The sequence below is a fragment of the Mus musculus genome, chromosome 6 (genome assembly GCF_000001635.26).
Source record: "Mus musculus strain C57BL/6J chromosome 6, GRCm38.p6 C57BL/6J".
Taxonomy (NCBI): Eukaryota; Metazoa; Chordata; class Mammalia; order Rodentia; family Muridae; genus Mus; species Mus musculus.
The window spans coordinates 33,998,273-34,021,391 of NC_000072.6; positions in this window are offsets into that span (position 1 = coordinate 33,998,273).

Sequence of the window (23,119 nt, forward strand, 5' to 3'; positions counted from 1 at the left end):
AAGGCCTAGCAGTTCAGCGGCATCCCACTCTCGGCCCCATTTGGACTACACGGGAGCTCGCTGCTTTCTTGCTCTTCTTAATCTTCTGTTACTGATCTCTAACAAGACATCTCTCTGAACCCACTTTTCAGTGTCTACAAATTTCATTCTTTAGAGTCGTGGGACAGGAACCCAGAGACCACTCGGTGCCTGAACCAGCCATCTCCTGTAACCAGGCAATGGTCTCAAGTGGAGGGATTGGAACACCAACCCAGCCACGAAACCGTCAGACCTCCAGATTGCCCTGCCCTGCAGAGGGTGCTGGGACCAGAGCCTAGCAGAACCAGAATCTGGCATGGAAAGATACCAGAGAGGCTTCATCCAGCAACTAATGGGAGCAGACACAGAGTCCCATAGGCAAACATTAGGTGGAGCTCAGGAAAGTCGTGTGGAGGAGCTGGAGAAAGGATTGGAGGAACCAGAGGGGTCAGAGATGTACCAGGAGAGCAGGGTACACAGAGTCAATGGACCGGGACTCATGGGAACTTGCAGAGACCAGGGAGCCTGCCTGGGTCTGACCAAGGTCCTCTGCATATGTTATGGGTGAGTAGCTTGGTGTTCTTATGGAAATTCTAACAGTGGGGGAGGGGAGCTCGAGGGGGGGGGGGCGTTCCTCCTGCTGGGCTGTCTTCTCCAGCCTTGATGTGACACTATGTGCCCAGTCTTATTGTAGCTTGTTTTTGTTGGCTTACAGGCGATTCCACTAGGCTCCTCCCAGGAACCTAGGAATGGCTTCCATCATCATCTGCTGCCATTACCTGCCACACATGGCATATAAAAGGACTGCTCCCGACCCCATGCTCCCTCTATCCCCAGGTGATCCCAGCTCCCCTCCCCCTCCCCCTTTCTCTTTCTCTCCTTTTCTGTTCTTCTCTGTCTCCTCCCTTCTCTGCCCTCATGGCACCGCTCTATCTGCCTCTACCCCTTCCTTCTCCAGGCCTTCGCTCCCTCTCTTCCCCCAAATAAACCCTCTTTATAGCAGATCTGCTGCATGTTGATTTTTCAGGGGGGCACCTTAGCATGGGCCCACCAGGTACTCCCCACCTGCATTATATTGCATAACGAGTATGCCCTGTGTGGGTGATGTCTCTGGGAGGCCTGATCTTCTCTGAGGGGAGGCAGGGTTGGGGGGGGGTGGGGTTGGTAGTGATAAAGGGGTCTGCAGGAACTGGAAGGAGGGAGGAAAATCCCCCATTTCTCTCAAAGATACCCTGTTTTCCTCTCTTCAGTATTAGCAAAGAAAAGGCTTAGTCACTGGCAAAAGAGAACTCTGGCTGCTAACGAGCTGTCCCACTCTTTGGAAGGGAGAAATTATGAAAAAAAAAAAAAGTGCTGTTTGTCTTGCAAAGTCTGAACCAAAAAATAAAAGCGGGATCTTCAGCAGGTGACCCACCAAGCCACCGTCCCCCTAGTGGAAGCAAAACTGGAAAGCTCTGAGTTGCAGCTCATGGCTTTCTTTGGAGAGTTAATTAGCTGGTGAGTTGGAGCTCTGGGCCAGAGAGGAGACTGGATTATCAAAGCTTTCTTAATTGATGCATCCGGAGAAGGACGAAGCTGCTGCGGTCTCCTGCAGATATCACGTGCTTTTAGCTCCACAAGTCCCTTCTTTAAAGCAGTATAGGAAAGGCCTTGGCTAAGTGAAGCCAAGAAGGGACCCTTCGCCTGTCACTAAACTCAGACGCCACCACAGCTGGCTCCCTGCTTAAGTGTTCCTAAAGCCAGGTACTCGTGAATCCTATGTGACCCCTTGTCACTGAAGCCTGTTAATCCAAACAACTGTGAATAAATACCACAAGATCAGCCTGCCACCAAAACCTCTCACTCACTCACGGCATCAGGGCAACCAACCCGATGGAAAGAAATGGGAGCCAGGCCTAACTTGAAGTATTCTAATAGTCCCATTCAAAAGGTAAAAAGAAATGGAAATTATGTTGAACTATAATCTTATTTAGCTTAATATATATAAAGTCTTATTGTCTCAACACAAAGCTTTAAACTATTGAAGCCATTCATTCATTAATTCATTCATTATATTGTCTTCAAAACCCAGAGTGCATTTTACTCCCAAAGTGTATAATGTCAGTCCTATTAACCATATTTTGGGTTGTGAGTAGCCAGTAGCCAGCTACTACACCTCGTGGCCCTTTAGCCCTGTGCTAAGTAGCATGGAAGGCCCTGAGGGAAAGTGGGGTCTCCTAGGTAAAATAATGGCCTCCACCTCTGAGCCCTTGTCTCCTCCTGGAAGAATTGCTTGGTTGGGCCGGTGAGTCACCAGGCCAAGGGACAACTAACTCCCCAGGAGGGCAGACAAACTTACGCCATGCTAAGGAGGGGGAGGTGCTTTTCCTTCCCAGAATTCCCCGCTCCCAGGCTGGTCCCTGGGAGCTGCCATGCGGTTTTGTTTGGTTTGCTTAACTTTTTCTTTTTCTTCTTTTTTGTGTTTTTCTTTCTTTTGGATGCTGGCCAGAGCCTAAGTCTGATTTTTCTGGTACTTTGGGCTTCCTTCCTCTTTCTCTCAAGCTCCCTCCTGCCGCGCACCTGCTGGCCCATGATGTGAATGACCGCCATGCTGCCACGAAGCTGCTGAGATCACAGCTTGCCCTGGCTCTTTTTGTTTGTTTTTAATGCTACAAAAAGTGTGTTTTCGGGAGCTTCCTTTTGAGTCATCCTTAAATTATTTTACTAAGGAAACTAAGAACCTAAAGATGGGACCTTGATTCTCCCTTAACAGTTACACAGACAGCATGCCCCAAACTTACAGTACACCAAGTATTTATCGGCTCTCTAGTTAAGGGATTCAGCCCCACCTTCCAAATGGGTGATACTGTACTTCTAATAAAAGCTCCCAACAAAATAAACTAAACAGAACAAAGAACAAGCCCTGAGTTAGAGAAAGGTTTCTGGAACGTGACTGGGTCTGGAGGGGCAGACAAAGGGGTCAGGAGATGGTGGGGACTTTGAGCTGTTTTGTAAAACAGAAAGAAAGGATGAAGCTGGGGTCCACAGAGCTGACAAAGCAGTGGCGAGGGTCAGGCTGATGCAGCAGGTATCTCGATCCTGCTTCTGTAAGGGATTCCTGTGAGCATCATCTCTCAGGGAGTGATGAGCCCTGGGGCACAGGGGTAAACGTGTTTACCAGGCCAGAATTGATAGGGAATGTTTAATAAAGAATAGACACTGGGCAGGAGCATAGTAAGCAAATTCACAGAGAGAATCACACCCCAGAGTGGGGCCTGGTTCTTTTTATGTCAGCTAATTTACATCTAGGCCAATTGTGAGGGGTCATATTTGACTAGATAAAAGGTGCACGGTATCTTGTTGGGTAGTAAACTTTATAATATCATTTGTCTTTTCTGAAACTGGTCATTTGGGGTGAGGCCCCAGGGGTCATTACGAATTAGACTCTAATTGTCTAATTGTTTACCACAAGTTACTGGGTCAGGTTCTAAGCACTCGGGTCTGGTTATGAGAAAATGGGGCATTTTGCCTTTGGACTTTTGTTTGCTTTCAAGGGAGTTGTTTTCATTGCCATCACTGAAGGGGCACTCTGGTACCCATGAGATGGGTGCTCCTCCAGAGTGCAGTCTCCCCATCATGAGTGACTCATTTGGGGGGGGGGTGAATCTCATCATGATCTGTTCGGTGAGGGGCACTGTTACATGACTTCTTCATGGTTCTTGTCATAGAGGTGTTCATTGATCTATCCTGCCATTTGTGGGCTCCAAAGTCACTGCAAACAAAACAAAACAAAACAGAATGATTCAGATTTTAAAGGGGGGGGGTGCAAAAATAGAGGACAAGAGAGTCAAAGCAGAGTCAGTACTATGCTGCTCAGTACTATGCTGCTCTGAATAAGAGTGGCCCCATAGGGTCATATCTTTGATGTTTGGTGCCCAGTTGGTGGAAATATTTAGGAAGGATTAGGAGGTGTGGCCTTATTGGAGAGTGTGTGTCACTGGGGGTGGCTTTGAGGTTTCAAAAGATTCACGGCATTCTGAGCATGCTCTTTCTGCCTCCTGCTTGTGGATTAAGAGATGAGCTCTCAGCCACTCCTCCAGCACTGTACCTGCCTCTGTGCCTTCCTGCCGCTGTGCTCCACACCATGATGGTGATGAACTCTGAAACTGTAATCCCAAATAAACCCTCTTTCCCATAGGTACCTAGGCCAATGTGGTTTTAATCATAGCAGTATAAAAGTAATTAAGACAGTTGGGTTGTTAAATAATGTTGTTCTGTGAAGCGTGAACATGCCGAGTGTGGGGTTCTCAGTTTGACCTGTGGCATGGTAAAGCATGAAACTGGAGGAAAGGCTAGGAGGGGAGAGGTACTGGCAATGTGAGAGCCGATGTGAACGCTGGCCATCATCGGTAGGCTGGGAAGCGGAGACAGCTGCTACTCTGCATTCTTCTGTCCTACCTTGGCTGGTTGATGATGCAGTTCACACTCTAGCTTACCTTACAGCGCATGACTTATGCTATCATTCCTATTTTGTGTGGTCCTTATCACATCGCATCACCCTTGAGTATCGCAGGCACTGGACAACTTTTGGTGAATTGACTGACAAGAATCTGGGGTACTTTGTAAACTGATCAAATGCCACAAAGAAAACAGACCATGGAGAAATATGTTGGTACTTGAGAGAAGTTGGAGAGGACACCAAAAGTGGTCAAACTGGGAGGAGACGGGTGGGTGGGGTGCAGTCCACAGACCCATGAAGACACCCCTAGATGTTTAAGACCAGCATTATCTCATTTTCTGCACTGGAGAGTCTTGAGCACAGGACTTTGTTGAGAATCTGCCCTTTGTTGGCAGATACCTATTTGATCTCACAAAGAAAGAGGGAGAGAGATGTTTCCTGTGGCTCTCAGAAATCACTCTGCATTTCACAGAGAAAGCTCTCTAGGTTACAAACGAGATGAATAGGAAGTGATTAACTGTCCCAGAGTAGGAAAAAGAAAGGCAAAATAGCTTAAGTAACCATTTAACTACTAAAAACATCCAGAGGCAGTTACCACCAAGGGAAATGATGAAAGGCCCAAGCTGCCCTTGGCCTGAACAAAGGTTTTCAGAATCCCATGCTACCTCCCATGGACCCTAAATCCATCCCATGGCTGAGAAGGCTGGTGATTTTGAGGAGTTTAGAAGCTATATTCCTAAACCGGAGGGAGAAAATGTGCCTTTGAGGTATACGCGCGCGCGCGCGCACACACACACACACACACACACACACACACACACACACACAAACCAGTGAAAGCTGAAATTGTAGTATAGTTTCTAGTGAGTTTCCTTGACAAAACTCAAAACTCAAAACTCTCTAACCCACAAAACACAGGTGGAGGGAGGTCAAGTTATTATCCCCCTGCCTCAGAGAAAACAAAATGAAGAGCCACAGCAGATGAAGGGGGAGAGTTTAGGGTCCAAGGGCTTTAAGAACAAATTAGGGCGAGAGATTCTTTCTTTTTTTTTTTTTTTTTTCCCGAGACAGGGTTTCTCTATGTAGCCTTGGCTGTCCTGGAACTCACTCTGTAGACCAGGCTGACCTCGAACTCAGAGATCCACCTGCCTCTGCCTCCCAAGTGCTGGGATTAAAGGCGTGCACCACCATGCCCGGCAGGGTAAAGATTCTTGATGTGCAAGCACAAGGACCTGAGTTCAAATCCCAGCACCTACACCAAGAGGGGGAGTGATAGCAGGAGCCCCTGTAACCCCAGTGCTGTGGAGTTGGAGAGAGGTCAATCAAGTGGCTCTACTGGTCCCCAACCTAGATCCAGGCTCAGTGAGAGAGTTCTGTCTCAAAGGTAGAAGGTAGAGAGTCATAGCAAGATACCTGATGGCCTCCTCGGACCTCTGCATGTAGACACAGGCTCAGGAACCCAGACAAACACACACCATAGAGAGGGCTGGGGATGGATGTGTGTATAGTGGGAAGGGTAGTGATACCTAGCCCCAGGGGTGTAAATGGCAAAGCTCAACAGCATATCCATGGTCCAGATAGGTTGTTCACTGCACCATCCGTGTGTGTCAACCTGTGTCAGACCTCAAAAGGCTAGTAAGCCTCTCAAGAGGCCTAGGCAGAAGTGTCGTGCAAGAGCCACCAGCCATCTCTCCCTGTGAACCTTTCTTTAAAAAGAATAGAGAAGTGGTTCCTAGATGCTGGACAGCATCTAAGTGATGACCCTGCTGCTGCCCCAGGAGCATCTTACCCCAATCACCAGCAGGAACTGGACTAAGTTATTGGATCCTTGGATTGACTGACAGCAGTCAAAGGACAAAAGCTGACTGGGGCCACTGAAAATATGGATACTAAAGGGAGCTGAGCTTCTGAGGGAAGAAAGAAATAGGGAAAGGGAAGGGGCACAGAAATGAGGTCACCAAATGTGGGGGTGTGCTTCCATGTGGGTTTCATTTTGTTTTTTTTCTTTCATTGGATTTTTTTTTATTTACATTTCAAATGTTTTCCTCTTTCCAGGTCTTCCCTCTGGAAACCCCCTATTCCATCTCCCCTCTCCCTGCCTCTATGAAGGTGCTTCCCCACCCACCCACTCCCACCTTCCCACCCTGGCAAACCCCTACAGGACCAAGGGCCGCTGCTCTCACTGATGACCAACAAGACCATCCTCTGCTACATATGCGGCTGGAGCCATGGTTCCCTCCATGTGTACTCTTTAGTTGGTGGTCCAGTCCCTGGGAGCTCCAGGGAGGGGAGGTCTGGATGTTTGACACTGTTGCTCTCGCCACGGGGCTGCAAACCCCCTCAGCTCCTTCAGTCCCTTTTCCAACTCCTCCATCTGGAACCCTGCTCTCAGTCCAATGGTTGGCTACAAGCATCCACCTCTGTATTTGTCAGGCACTGGCAGAGCCTCTCAGGAGACAGCTAGATCAGGTTCCTGTCAGCAAGCACTTCTTGGCATCTGCAATAGTGTTTGGTGTCTATATATTGGATGGATCCCCAGGTGGGACAGTCTCTGGATGACCTTTCCTTCAGTCTCTGCTCCACACCTTGTCTCCATATTTTCTCCTTTGAGTATTTTTGTTCCCTCTTCTAAGAAGGACTGAAGCACCCACACTTTGGTCTTCCTTTTTCTTGAGCTTCATGTGGTCTGTGAATTGTATCTTGGGTATTTCGAGCTTTGGGGCTATATCCACTTATCAGTGAGTGCATACCGTTCACGTGGGTTTCTTACGGCTAGTATGTAATTCTGTTTGTTAAACTAATCATTTCTCTGCCTTTTTTTTTTTTTTAACTCTAAGAAATGTCAGTTGCTTCTGCAGGCTCTGAACAGACAGAAAGACAATGGGCCTTGATCCTGGAAGACTTAGGTTTATAATTTTGCTGTACCACCAAGTAGTATATGTGTTGGGAAGAAGTCATCAAACCTTCCTCTACTCTGTGTCACCTGTGAAAAGAGGACAGTAATTCCTGCCTATGGCTATCGGGAGACAGAGTGTGTAAAGAACTCAGATGTCCTTTCCTGAGAGGCTCCTTAGTCCATCTGTTTGAAGCCAAGGCTGTACCCTGGAGTTAGCATGAACCTACTGCCTTCAAAAGAAATTAAGGAACAGAAACTGATGAGGGAAAATGCTTTTGTTTATAGTTTGGCCAAACCAGCAAGAGAAAGACTCCTAATTTCTCTCTGCCTTTCCTAAGGTTACACTTTCATAAGAAGATGAAATGAACGATGTCTCTCATGATAATGTGAGTGAGGTAATTCTTGGCCCATTTGAGGCTCTTTCAGCATCTGGCCTCAAGGCCTTTGCCTCCCCTAGTGTGGGGTTCCTGGTGAAATTTTAACCCTTTGGGATGTATTGTTTTAGGGAGTGTGTTTCACTGCAAACTGGTAGTTGTGTTCAACTCAACTAATTAACTTACAGTTCTATAAAGGGGCAAACTTTTCATGGCAGTGACAATCACCTGACATAACTCACAGGAGGAAGGTTGTTATCTGGGCTCGCATTTTGAGAATTCAGTTCATGGTTCCTAGACCCATGGAGAAGCAGAAGGTCATGGTGGCAGGAGGTACTTATCCTAAGGTGGACGGGGAGGGACTTAGATTGATTATTGTATTTTATTTTTAGATTGATTATTATTAATTATTATTTAGTAAGTAGAAAATAGAGATAGTTCCTTTGTTTTATTTTGTTTTTATTCTTGTTTGTTTTGTTCTTCTTCTTGTTGTTGTTGTTATTGAGATAGAGTCTCATTCACTATATAACTTTGAGTTACCTGGAAAACACTATGTAGAAGAGACTAGCCTTGAAGTTATAGAGATCCACCTGCCTCTGTCTTCTGAGTGCTTGGATTACTACAACAATCAAGATTTACTTATTTATCTATAGATTTATTTATATGCATGGGCTTTTTGCTTACATGTATGACTGTGCACCTCATGTACACATGGTGCCTGTAGAAGCCAGGAAATAATATTGACTCCACTGAGATTGGAGTTACATATGACTGGAAGCCACCATGGGGGTGCTAGGAATTAAAGCCAGATCTTCTGGAAGAGCAGTCAGCACTCTTAACCACTGAGCCATCTTTCCAGCCCCTAGATATTCAGATAGATAAAATGTAATAGACAAGATACAGCCACCAAGCATATGTTCCCAGTGACAAAGTTTCTCTAGCTAGGCTTCTAAAGATTCTTCAACTTCCCAGAATCGCACCACTATCTGTTGACCAAACCTTCAATGGATGAACCTTCTAGAGGACGTGTTCATATTGAAAACCATTTTTCCACAAATACTGCAGGAGAGAGGCTTGAGAAACCAGATGAGCAAATGAGAGTCTCCCAAAAGGAAACACTGGCGTATTCTTTCTCACCCCAGGGGTTCCCTAAATCCACTGGGCTAAGATATGAGAACTGTTGGGTTCAAAAGCTACCATCTAGCTAGACATGGCCCACTCTGCATTCTGTAGCTCCTCCCCCAGCATCCAGCACATTGCCTGGCCTCACCTGTGACCTCTACAGAGCATCTAGACTCAGTCTAGTCCCTCTGCTAGACCATCGGTTATCCTAAAGCACCTCTCCTTATTGATTTTTGTCTCCCCAGGGGAAATTTCACAAATCTGGAAGCTTCTTTTTAGTATAGAAGTACAGAGCGAGGTGGTACACATTTCCTAACTAAATGTGACCCTTTTCAGTGCTGTGATGGGCTCACCAGGTATCCATTTTCTCCCTACTTTTAGGGTTGGCTGCAAAGTTAGCAGAGCTGCCCTGAGAAGCCATGAGGAAGGCTAGAGAGGGCTGGGCTGTGACCCATATTTCATTTTTAAGGGGCTGCAATGTTCTGACTGAGTCATTCCTCCCCCCCACCCCCCGCCTCTGCTGACAGTCCTCTCTTTAACTCCTGTGAGGTGAGGCTTCTGGTCTTCTATTCTAGGGCAGCAGCTCAGAAATGTGTAGACTCAGCTTGCTTCCATTCTCTATCTTCCTTAGATAAGCTTCGTCTGGTTCCCTAACAACTGTTGAGTTTTAGCAGTGGCGGCCCTGTCCTGGATTTCCTATTTCCACACATCCCTTGTGCAACAAAAATCTCCTCACCTTTGGGGCTTTTGTTTTTGAGATGGTTGGGTTTTGGAACTATAGCTGAGACAATCACAGTTCTGATTCTATTGTCTGTCACTCAATTAAAATGCTCATGAGCTCTGCCCTCCATTAATAAATCAATGGGCCTGCTTAATAACACACTGTATTCAGCCCCTGTCTTTATTATCTGTAATTAGGCAGTAAGTGGGTGGATAGTCCTGGTGACACTGATCGTATTTCAGCACTTGTTTGGGAGAAGGGGTTGGGGGAGGGGAGAGGGTAAGATGTCACATCATGGTTGTACTGCACACCCAAGTCCCCGTGTCCTGTAAGAGAGACGTCTTTTCCTACACTCATCTCTTTGCTCATTGGCTGGTGTCCAAACAGACTGGCAAGATCAAAACAAATTCTATGTGGTATGGGAGCCTTCATCAAGAGTGGAGACCTGGGCAATGAGATCACTAAGCAGGTAAGACGACCTGCTGCTAAGCCTGACAACTTGAGTGTGTTCTACCCCAGGAACCCACAAGTTGAGAGGATAGAACTTATTCCTGCAAGTTGTCCTCTGACCTCCACACCAACACGGTAACATGATAAGGCATTTTTTAGAACTGGGCATGTTGATCTAAGCCTTTAACCCCAGTACCCGGGAGGCAAAGGCTGGTGGATCTACATGAGTTTGAGGCTAGCCTGGCTCACATAGCAAGTTCTATGCAAGTAAAGACCTGAGTTAGAATCCCTTGAACCCATATAAAAGATAAACATTGAATCCCCAGAGGCAAGGCGATCATAGTTATTATAATGGGCAGTGTAGACAAAACAACATTCATAATGACCTAACTTGTAATAGTCAGCACAGGAGAGGTGAATTTTATGATGACATGACATGTATAGGCCTTTGGTACTGGCTAATCAATCATGGTGTTTCTAGGCATGAAATAGATAGGAAGACTACTGCGTATCTGTATAAGAAGAGAAATTCTCAAACAAATCAAAGAGGCTACATTGGATTGTGGCAAAAGGCAATCTCAGCTAGTGGGTCAATTTCCAGACTTGACACAGTTTGCAGACCCAGAATCCCTCAAGTGAGGGATGGCCAGGTTCCCGTGAGGAAGGACCTTGATAGATAGCTAAAAGTTTTGCTGTCAGCCTTTCTCCAGTTCTTCCCCAGAGGGACCTGTGGGTAACTGTACACTGGAGGAAACTGTACTCATGAGGGCAAGGCTGATGAACATCTTAATTGAGTGACAAACAATAGAATCAGAACTGTGATTGTCTTAACTATGGTTCCGAGCTCAACCATTCCCAAAACAAAAGCCTGAAGGTGAGGTTTTTACAAGGGTAGCTGTACACTAGAGGAAAGGAAATAATCAGACTTTCCGGGGTCTATTGGGTGCTCATTCTGAATTGACGCTGATTCCAGGAGATCCTAAGAAACAGTGTGGCCTTCCAGTTAAAATAGGGGTTTTGGAGGCTAGGTGGTTAATGGAGTTTTGGCTGGATGGTCAGGGACTTGGAAAGATCATGATTGGAATATTGGTGAGAAAGATATCTGGAGATGAAGTATGTGGATTGATCTTTCCAAAGGATGTGAAGATATTTGTGACACATGTAAATGTTCATCAAAAGGTGACTTCAGCCGAGGAGTAGTTCAATAATAAAGTCGATAAGATGATCCGTCTTGTGGACAGTCAGCCTCTTTCCACAGCCATTCCTGTCATTGCCCACTGGGCACATGAACAAAGTGGCCATGGTGGCCGAGATGAGGGTTATGCTTGGGTTCAGCACCATGGACTTCCACTCACCAAGGCTGACCTGGCTACAGCTACAGCAGAGACCAGATATGGCACCATTCCTCAAGGTGACCAGCCAGCAACCTGGTGGCAGGTTGACTACACTGGACCACTTCCTATTTGGAAAGGACAGCATTTTGTTCTTACTGGAGTAGATACTTCTTCTAGTTATGAATTTGTCCTTCCTGCATGTAATGCTTCTGCTAAAACCACCATCTGTGGACTTATAGAATGCCCTATCCACCATCATACCAATACCACCATGGTATTCAGCACAGTATTGCTTCTGACCAAGGAAGTAATTTCATACCCATAGAAGTGCCAGTGGACCCACGATATGGAATCCACTGGCCTTATCAGGTTCCCCACCATCCTGAAGCAGCTGGCCTGATAGAAAGAAGGAATGGCCTTTTGATGACATAGTTACAGTGCTAATTAGATGGCAGGATCATGGAGGGGTGGGGCAGAGTTCTTCAGAAGGCAGTATATGTTTTGAATAAGTGGCCAATATATGGTACAGTTTCTCCTATAGCCAGGGATCCATGGGTCCAGGAATCAATGGGTAGAAAAGGGAATAGTTCCACTTGTTATCACTCCTAGAGACCCACCAGGAAAGTTTTTGCTTCCTGTCCCCACAACCCTAAGTTCTGCTGGCCTAGAAGTTTTGGTTCCAGAGGGAGGAGTGCTCGTACCAGGAGCGACAACCAACATTCCATTGAACTGAAAGCTCAGACTTCCCCCTGGTCATTTTGGGCTTCTAATGCCCTGAAACCAACAGGCTAAGAAAGGAGTAACAGTGTTAGGAGGGGTGATAGATCCAGATTACCATGGAGAAATTGGATTGCCTCTCCACAATGGAGGTAAGAAGGATCATGTCTGGAGTGAAGGAGATTCTTAGGGTGTCCCTTGGTACTACCATGTCCTGTACAACTACAACAGCCTAATCCAAGCAGAATGACAAAGGGCACAGAGCCATCAGAGTAAAGGTATGGGTCAATCCTCCAGGAAAAGAGCCAAGATGCTTGCAGATTGCAGAGGACAGAGGAATACAGAATTGGTGGTAGAGGAACGTAGTTATAAATGTCATCTCAGGCCACATGACCAGATGCAGAGATGAGGATTATAAGTGGTATGAATGCTTCTGTTTTATTTTTGTTAAGAACACATTTGTATAGATATTTGTGCTTTTTCTTCCCCCAATTTCTTTAACATCAATTAAGAGAATATCAACTGGTATTTAAGCTGAGATACTAAAAGAATGTTTCCAAGGGACATTGACCTCTTCCAAATCGACGATGTGTTTGTGATTGTACAAGAGATAGTTTTATCATTTTAGGAGTATCTGTGACCTGGTTATTGTTTTATTTGGATCTGAGATATGATTTATGTCAAGTTGACAAGGAGTGGATTATGATGGTTATTCCTGGTTGTCATCTTGACTATATCTGGAATGAACTACAACCCAGAAATGGAGGGCACACCCATAATACAGATCTTGAGGCTGGAAGACACAGGCTCCTGACCCAGATCTTGACATGAGATGACACACTCTTTTTGATCCAGATCTTGATGCATAGTGGCCATGAAAAGCTCAGGCTCAGGGAAAGTAGCACATACCTTTAATCCCAGGAGACTGAGGCAAACAGATTTCTGAGTTCAAGGTCAGCCTGGGACAGAGCAAGTTCCAAATCCAGGTATGGTGGCACACACCTTTAATCTGGGCCACACCTTCTACTGGAGACCCTACATAAGGACCATAGAAGAAGGAAGGCTCTCTCTTCTTTACCTGCTTGTGCTTACTTGCCAGCACATCTGTTGGAACCTACCTCCTCGGGATTCCAGCTTATACAGAAGAGCAGCTGAAACAGTCTCGTGGGACTGAGCAACTACTAGATTCTTGGATTTCCCATCCACAGCTGCCCATTGTTAGGTTAGTTGGACTACAGACTGTAAGTCTTTTACAATAAATTCCCTTAGTATATAGAGACATTGTATAATTTCTGTGACTCTAGAGAACCTTGACTAATTCAGAAGTACGTATCTATAAGCCTATTGTTGGGGCTCAAAGATAGGTCTCATTGGCCAGCCAGTCTATTCAGCTGGAGAATAAGGGTCCAGTGAAAGATCCTGTCTCATAAGACAAGTTGGGAACAACAGTAGAAGATACCCAGTAGCAACTGGTCTGCACATGTTTCTGTCTTACCTCGGGTTTTATGTAGTGGATCTAGTTAACCATGAACTATAAAGACCTTGTGAAACTGAGACAAGTATGTTTTTCCTCCAGTATTTTGTTACACTGAGAGCAAACTCATACGCCAAGTACAGTATATTCTATGTCTGATAAAGACTGTGAAGCTGTGGAGAAGAGTAATGCCCAGTGCTAACAAACTAAGGGAGAGGTGGCAAACCCTGTTCGGGTCCTTCTTGGCATCTTGTTTGATGCTCCTTCCTCCTAGTATGAAGAGATATACTGAACCTCTCTGATTAGGGTCTCATGACCTGCTTTGGAGAAGATCAAAAAAAGCCTATCCTAAGTCCTAAGAGCTGCTTCAGGGGATGAGCCTGTGGGCAAGGACCAGCGGTTATAACAACCATCTGGCTCTGTGGTTTGCTCAGAAGTCTTCAGCTTAAACTATACACTATAACAAGGCACTATACACTATATATACACTATAACAAGGCACTATACACTATAGATACACTATAACAAGGCACTATACACTATAGATACACTATAACAAGGCACTATACACTATAGATACACTATAACAAGGCACTATACACTATATATACACTATAACAAGGCACTATACACTATATATACACTATAACAAGGCACTATACACTATATATACACTATAACAAGGCACTATACACTATATATACACTATAACAAGGCACACTGACTGTTTAGAAGTATTAATTTCTGAAACTTACTATGGCTGTCAACTTGACATAACCGAGAAAAAGTACCCTCATTGGAGAAATATCTCCCTCATTCTGCCCTGTGGGCAATTTCTTGACTGTTGTAGGAGGCCCAGCCCACTGTGGGTGGTACCATTCCTAGGCAGGCGGACTTGACGTATAGAAGAAAGGGAGCTGAAAGTTCAAAGGAAGCCAGGAAGTAGCATTCCTTTGGTTTTTGTGTCAAGCTCTTATTATGGTTTCTCCCAATAATGGGCTGTAACCTATAAAGCTAAGACAAACTCTTTCCTCTCCAAATTGCTTTTGGTCATGGTGCTGACTGCAGCAATAGAATAGCTAACTAGAACACCTATCCTCCCCAAGTAAGTCCCCAATGCAAAAGTGATGTGTCAACAATGCCTTAAAAGGCAATACACACACAGAGCTAAGTGGACATGACTTCAGCATCACACGACATCAATAATCTTCCTTTTCAAAGTCTGGGTTCCTTCTCTTGATGATATCTGACTTATTCCCTGCTCATACTGGGGCCAGAGCACTCTGTCTGTAGCGGCAGAGAAGTAAGTCCAAACTCTGGCCTCTGCTGGTGCTTTTGGTTTGATTTAGTTGTGTGTTTGCTTTTGGGGGCAGAGCATCCTATGCAGCCCAGACTGGCCTTTGCCTTGCTGTCCTCTTGCCTTACATGCCTCCCTCTGCCTGGCTCTCTTGGCATTCACCCTCCTTCCTCCTCCCCCCTCTCCTCATCTGCATCCTTCTGGCTGCTTCCTATCTGTTGTCTTAGCCCTGGAAACAGCATTGCTGGGTTAGCTCACGCCACCCAGATGACAACTCCAAATGTCACAGTACGTTCTTGTCTTTCCCCGTCTTCTCTTTCTGCACGTCTTTTCCTGTCTAGGCAGGTGACAACCTCTTCACTGTAACAGCAGTCTTTGGGGCGGGTACAGTTGTGAAACAATATAGGTCTCTTTCCCTCTTTACTCAGAGAAACTAATGTCTTTTGTGGTCAAAAGAAAATTAGTAGCAGCTGAAAGTGGAATTTTAATGACACTAAAACCTAATTGTTATGCAGCTTTAACTTAAAACCCTACCTCTTCTCCAGGAGGCTCCATTAATTCATCAGCTAAATAACGTGGCTGCTCCTGCAGCCTTTGACATCTAATTCTCTGCCTGTGTGCTTTATTGCCACGGTGAAAAATACTTGGGCTTTTTTACTTTCATTTTTAAAAACAAGCATAATGAAAATATAAAATATCGTTTAGGATTTATCTGAGGCAGTGTGGCGGCTTCTTTGAGGGATGGTCGGGTGGGTAGCTGTGAATCAAATTCAGATGTCGTCTCTTTTCCTTTAAATCATTATTTGAATAAGGAGGAGCCAATTGGTCAGGAATATGATCTTTATATTTTATTTTGTTTTTTTCCTTATTCACTTTACATCCTCCTGATCACTGTCCTCTCCCAGCACCCCTCCCACCATCCTTCCTCCCATCCCCCTTCCACTTCTCCTCTGATTGGATGGGGCCTCTTCCCTAGTACCCGCTTCCCATAATCTCTATATTCTAAATTGTGATCATATGTATTACATTTTTTTAAAGAGAGTGAATACTTTTTGAAAGGTCAGAAGATTAGGAATTACTCGTGTAACTTTGGAAGAGGTTAGGCTTATAAAATAATTCCACACATAGTGGATTATTTCCACCTATGGAATGCTGGCTGTCAGCTTGATTGGATTAGAAATGCCTAGTGCGTTGAGGAGTGACATCTTAGGGCTGGAGAGATGGCTGAGTGGTTAAGAGCATGGGTCGCTCTTCCGAGGGATCTGGGTTCCGTTTCAAGCACCCACATGGTAGCTCACAAACATCTATAACTCTAGTTCCAGGAGATCTGATCCCTCTTCTGGCCTCTACAGGAACTGCACCCAGGTGGGACACAGTCACACACGCAGGCAGAACACCTGTATAAAAAAACCATTTTAAAGGTATAAAGGTCAATTTGTGTGTGTGTTTGTTTGAAAGGGAGCCACAGCTTTGTGTGTGCCTGTGAGGGAGTTTCCAGAGAAGACTTACTGAAGGGGTAAGGCCTGACTTGCATGTCCCCACACTATGGAATCTTCCACTGCCGTTCTTTCCTACCATGATGGCCTGAGACCCTCAGACAGTGAGCTGAGAAACACCCCTCCCCTCTGAAGCTGCTGTTGTCAGGCATCTGATGACTCCAGCAGGAAAGGGAACTGACACACAGTCAGAGGTCTGAAATCAGCCGTGCACATTTTGATAGCTGCTGCTGGGCCATGGCGAGGTTGTCTATGAGGGTGGAAGCCACATACATCAGATGCCTGAATCAGCAAGGAGGGGAGCTATGAGGCATGTCAGGTGCCACAACTCCATCTACAAGTGTGTTACCAGGAGTCACCCCTATGATACAAGGTTCTGAATGTGACCCATACAATAATGTAATTCAAGTTTTGTTAGACTAACTTTGTCACACCGATCGATAACTGAGGCAGGCTCAGGTGTGAGTGCGGTTTGCCCAGTTAGTCAGATCATATGAATAGGAGAGAAATGAACCAGGAGATGACACATCCCTTTGAGAAGAAGACTAAAGGAGCAAGACTAAAGGAAACAGTCAGGCAGCCCCAGACGGATGCCATCTTTCCCTGTGATTTCCCATGGGGGAGGTACAGGGGTTCTTGTACTCACAGATAAGCCTAGGAGAATCAGGAGCATTAAACTCAAGCAGGGAGACGGATAACCTGTTATCCACACACTCCCCTACGCTTCCCTAGAACTTTGTTGTGAGCTTGTCAATCTACAGAACCCATCTTTATGGAAGATGTCACATGTACTTTACAAAGAGTTTTGTCGTAGTCACATCTCAAGTTTTGTCGTACACACCGAATTGAGTTAATTATCACCAAGAAAATTTTCACCAAATTGTGCTGTGTTTAAACTATGCCTAAGACAAGCTACTTGGGGTCAGACCTCCCCCAAAGTTTGAACCAACACTGGCTACTTGCTGTGTGAAACTGAATTACCTTCTTGCCTCTCCCAGATCATTACTCTGCTGATCGTGGCAGTCGAAGAAACTCCCACATTTTGATATGACATAAAATGTAATCCAGCTATCGGTTTGCCTCTTATGCCCAGTTGTAGACATCTTTCTGTGCCTATGTGGTATATAAACACTGATTAAAACCTGAACCAGGCTGAGGGCATGCTGGGTAAGCGCTGTACTTGGCAGCTACACTCTAGCCTGATGCTTCCCTCCCAGGGAGCTGGTGTGCCGTTTTTAGCTATATTAGGTCTCTGATAGTATACATTCTTACTAGACAGCTTTTAATAAGTCCCTTAACCAGAGCTCACCAGGGCTCTTGCTCTTCCATTTTATGTTTTCCCTCTGAAATCTTAGCCTTTATGAGAAAAAACATTACTCACTTGCATGGAAATGGCCTCAAGGAGCAAAGTACAATAAGAAAAAGAGAGCACTGGCGTTTCCCGTTCCTTCACTTCTCCATTGGTACTTCCTCCCCCATGCAGAGAAATGAAAGTGTGTGTGTGTGTGTGTGTGTGTGTGTGTGTGTGTGTGTGTGAGAGAGAGAGAGAGAGAGAGAGAGAGAGAGAGAACAAGTAAAGAAAGAAAGATGGGATGCTGGGATGGCCCAGCAGGTGAAGGCACCTACCACACCCGGGGCTCTGCGTTTGATCCTCAGGACCCATGTGTAGAACAAGAGAGCAGACTCACACAGATTGTCCTCTGACCTCCACACTGTCACACACACACACACACACACACACACACACACACACACACACACACACAGATACACATGCACAGGCACACACACAGATGCCCATGTACATGCACAGACACTTGTATGAACACACAGGCACACACACACATGTGTGCACACACACATGCTTGCATAGATAAGTAGTAAATAAATAAACAAATAGATGTAGAAGAATAAGAGGAAAAGGAGGAATGGGGGGGAAATGAAAAAGAGAAGTGACTCCTGGCCTCAGACACAGTCACTAAACCTGCAACTTCAAAACAGGATGCCAAGTACCAAGGTGACTATCTCTTTGGACCAATTATTTCCACTGGCTCCTTTCAAATACCATTCCTACCTGGACCCAGCAGGAAACATTAGGCTCACTCAGAATTCTGTAGAGAATTTGACTCCTAAGGAGGAAAGGCCGTGGCCAAGGTTGCTGACAAACATTGTTTTAAAAGTTTCTGTATCTTTTTAATAAGTGATGCTGGCAGCTTTGGAATGCCCACACACAGGAGAATGAAAGTAGACCCCTACCTTACACCCAATATAAAAATCAGTTTATAGTGGATGAAGACTTAAACATATGACCTGAAACAAACAAACAAACAAACAAAACTATTAGAAGAAAACACAGGAGACAGCGTGCCTGAAGCTGCTCTTGACAACGATTTTTCAAATTGACACAAAAAACAGACAGCAAAAGCAAAGAGAGACAAGCCATACGTCATAAAACGAAAGGCTTTCACACATCAGAGGAGATGAGAGAGTGAGTAGGAGAAACTATTCACAAGCCACGTGTCTCCTAACGGGAGCTGTTAGTTATGTTCCTGCCGCTGTGATAAGACACCACGACCAAAGTCACCTCATAGGAAGAAGAGTTTATTTGGACTTCAGGTTTCAAAGGCGAGTCTAAAATGGTGGACGAGGAATGGTAGCAGTTGGCCAAAGCAGGAAGATGGGTGATCACATTTCCTCTGCACCAGGAAAATTAGGGAGAGAGCTGAAAATGGGACAAAAGAAGAGTATAACCCCTCCCCCCCCATTCTCCCATGACACATTCCCTGCAGCAACACCATACTCTTAAATCGTCCCTACATTTCCCAACAGTTCCACCAACTGTGGACCAACAGACATAGAGAAAGGTGCCCACCATTACCTGCCACAAGGAAACAAGCACTGGCAGACTTATGGAGCACGGGGAACGCTTGCTCACTCTTGAGTAAGAATGCAGACTGGTACAGCCTCGTGCCAAGCAGAATGGCCTCTTGTGAGAACTAGTGGTAAAGATAGCATATGCAGCAGATTGATAAAGACAATGTGATGTAGACACACATGCCAACGCTCAGAGAAACCTGCCATTGGCAACACCACAGGAGAAACTGGGGTAGGTGACGACACCAACTACTGAAAGCCGACAATGCACGGTCTCCTAGGTCAACTTTCAAGAAGTCAAATGAAACTAACAGAGCAAATGGCACCTTTCAAGGGCTTTTGGGAGAGGCCAAGAGAGAGAGATGTAGGTCATAGGGTACAGTTTCAGGCCAGATGGATGAGTTGTAGCATTCTGACACGCATTGTGGCAACCATAGCTAGCAAAACTGTATTGCAGACTTAAATGTGTAATTTAAGAGGGTAGAGCTTAGTTGTCACAGACACACACACACACACACACACACACACACACACACACGGAATGACAAGGACAGAGACAAGAGGGGAGGGATGAAGGGAAGAAGAAGAAGAAGAAGAAGGAGGAGGAGGAGGAGGAGGAGGAGGAGGAGGAGGAGGAGGAGGAGGAAGAAGAAGAAGAAGAAGAAGAAGAAGAAGAAGAAGAAGAAGAAGAAGAAGAAGAAGAAGAAGAAGAAGAAGAAGAAGAAGAAGAAGAAGAAAAGGAACGTGTTGCAGTTGTGGATTGTTAATAAGCTTGACCGTGGCGAGCATTCCATAGTGCATATTCACACCGACTATCAAATTCTGTAGCTAAGCTAGACATAATTGTCAGTTATGTAAGTATGAAACTACACACTTTAAACAAAGACAGCAAAGCTTTATGTCATTGACCTTGGCAAGTACTTTTTAAATATGACATTAAAAGCACAGATAACAAAGTAAAAGTAGATAAAGTAGACTAGGGAAATACCACCATCCCCACAAACACCAGACCACCTCAAAGGATGTTACTAATGTGTTAAAAACAAAGCCCATGGACTAGAAGAAAGTGCTTGCAAATCATAGACCTGGTCAGGGTGAGTATACAATGTATATAAAGAACTCCTACAACTGCAAGAAAAGCCAGATTTAAAACTGGAAAGGATTTGAATGGACACTTTGCCAAAAAAAAAAAAAAAAAGATATAAGTGGCCAATAAACACATAAAATTATTGTGTATCAGTGGTCATTAAGGATATTAGATCAAAGTCACAGTATGATACAACCTCATGCTCATTAGGATTGCTACAGGAAAATAGAAAATAATAAATATTGAAGACTATGTTTTAAAAAATGAAAAACTGGGTGCTGGAGAGATGGATCAGTGATTAAGAGTACTTGCTGATCTTGCAGAAAACCCAAGTTCAATTCCCAGCATCTACACCATGGCTCACAACCATCCACAACTCAAGTTCCAGGAAATCTGGTGCCCTCTTCTGAACTCTAGGCACACGTGTGGTGTGCAGACACACGTGTGAACAAAGCATTCTTATGCATAAAATAAATAAGTTTTAAAAATTGGAAATCTTGTGCTGTTTGATTGGGAATGCAGAATAGTACAGCTACTATGGAAATTTTATATTGTGGTCATCTCTCAACCAGTTATATATACAAGTAACATGTATATACATACATATACAAACATGTAATTAGCAATTACACTTCTGAGTTTATGCTCCAAAGCATTGGAAGTAGGCTCTTGAAGAGATCTTGGCAAAACCCACATTCAAAGTACTACTTTTCTCGTATTCTACTATTTTTCCAGCATGTAGAAGTAGTTTCTGGTAGTTTGAATGAGAAATGTTTCCTTAAGGCTCATGGATGGGACACTCAGTCCCCACTTGGTGATTCTCTTTGGGGAAGGCTGAGTACTCCTGCCTTCCTGGAGGAAGTATAGCACCAGGGGTGGGCTCTGAGATTAAAAGCCTCCCACTACTTCCAGCTCACACTCTGCTGTGTGCTTATAGGTGAGAGTGTGAGCTCTCTGCTCCCTGCTCTCAGCCGCTCACACCGCATCCACACACAGCCAGGAAATAGAGATGGAAGGTTGTGCTTAGCTCTCTTTCTCCTTCTTATCAGTCCAGGCTCCCAAGCCACAGAAGGGTCACATGTGGGTCTTCCCACCTCAACTGTCCTCAGGTGGATAAGCACTCACAGACACACACACCCAGAGGATTGCCTTATTAGTGAGTCTAGATCCTGTCAAGTTGACCACATTAACCATCAAATTACCTACATTCCTGGAGACAGAAAGCAGAACGAAGGCAATATGTCACTTAATTGGTCCAGAGCTGAGACTTGGGAAGGTGAGAGAATTCAAGAGATGGGGGGGGGGGGGGCTCCTGATTTGCTCCACATCAGAGCAAATGCGTAGATGCCACTGAAGTGCACACTTACAGATGCCCAAATGATAGACCCCACAGTTTTAAAAAAGCATGCTGTGAAGAGCTACTCAGTATAGAAGGTGGCAAAATCCAATTTCTCTCCAAAAATTATTCTTATTCAAAATTTTGAAGAGGCCGTAAATTACTTCCTGGATAAGTTCAGTCACGGTGGACTCTTGAGTATCTTTATTTGGTCAGGAACAAAAAAAAAAAAAAAAAAAAAAAAATCACACCATGCCAAGAAGAGCTGCTGGAGGCAGTGTCAATAATTAATGAACTTTGAAAAATACCCTAAGCCTCTAGTTATTTATAACGAAAATATTATGCATACGCAGAGCTTTTTGTGTCTGCAAATCTCTTTATAAATCAGATAAATAATTCAAACACAATTTTTCCCACTTGGGTATCTAAGGGCAGTGACGGGCCAAGGCCAGGGCCTCTTACCCATTCTGATGGTTGTGGGTTTTGTTCCCTAGAAATGTATGCTGGCAACGGAATGTCTTATGACTCAAAGACCCTATGGCTCAGCTCACAGTCAAGTTTCTCCACACATCACCTATTTTCTCTTCGAAATTCTGATGTGTTATAATTTGAAGAGGACTGACTCCAGGCTGACTGGAGTCTGTTGTACTGTTTCACACAAGCATGGGTCTTTTAAGATTTATTTTTATTTATGTGTCGTGTCTCTTTGAGAGTTTTCCATGAAGGTGCTTATGGAAGCCAGAAGAGGATGTTGAATTCCCTGGAGCTGGAGTTAAAAGGCGTTGTGAGTTCTCCAGCATGGGTTCCAAGAAACAAACCTACATCCGCAGGTAGAGCCGTAAGCGCTCTTAACGGCACTCCAGGCTAAGCTTGGTTTTTGTGATGATTTGTATATGCTTAGCCCAGGGAGTGGCACAATTAGAAAGTATAGCCTTGTTGGAGTAGGTATGTTACTGTGGGTGTGGGCTTAAGACCCTCATCCTACCTGCCTGGAAGCCAGTCTTCTCCTAGCCACCTTCAGATGAAGAAGATATAGAGCTCTCAGCTCCTCCTGCACCATGCCTCTCTGGGTGCTGCCATGTTCCCTAACTGATGATAATGGACTGAACCACTGAACCTATAAGCCAGCCCCAATTAAATGTTGTCCTTATAAAAGTTGCCTTGGTCATGGTGTCTGTTCACAGCAGTAAAACCCTAACAAAGAAAGTTTTTAAATCATTATTAGTCCTATGTGTATGTATTCTTCTTATGTTCTTATGTTCTCCCCAAGGCATATGTTTTAAATGCTTGGTCCTGAAATGCTAGCAACAGTTAGGATGCTGTAGTAATTTCAATAGGTGAGTCTTAGCAGAACAAAGTAAATCACTAGGGATACGGGTTTGGTTTTTTTTTGTTTTTTGTTTTTTTGTTTTTTGTTTTTTTTTTTTTTTGTTTTTTTTTGTGGGGGGCGGTCTCTTGTCTCTGTCCCCTTTATCCTCCTTCGGC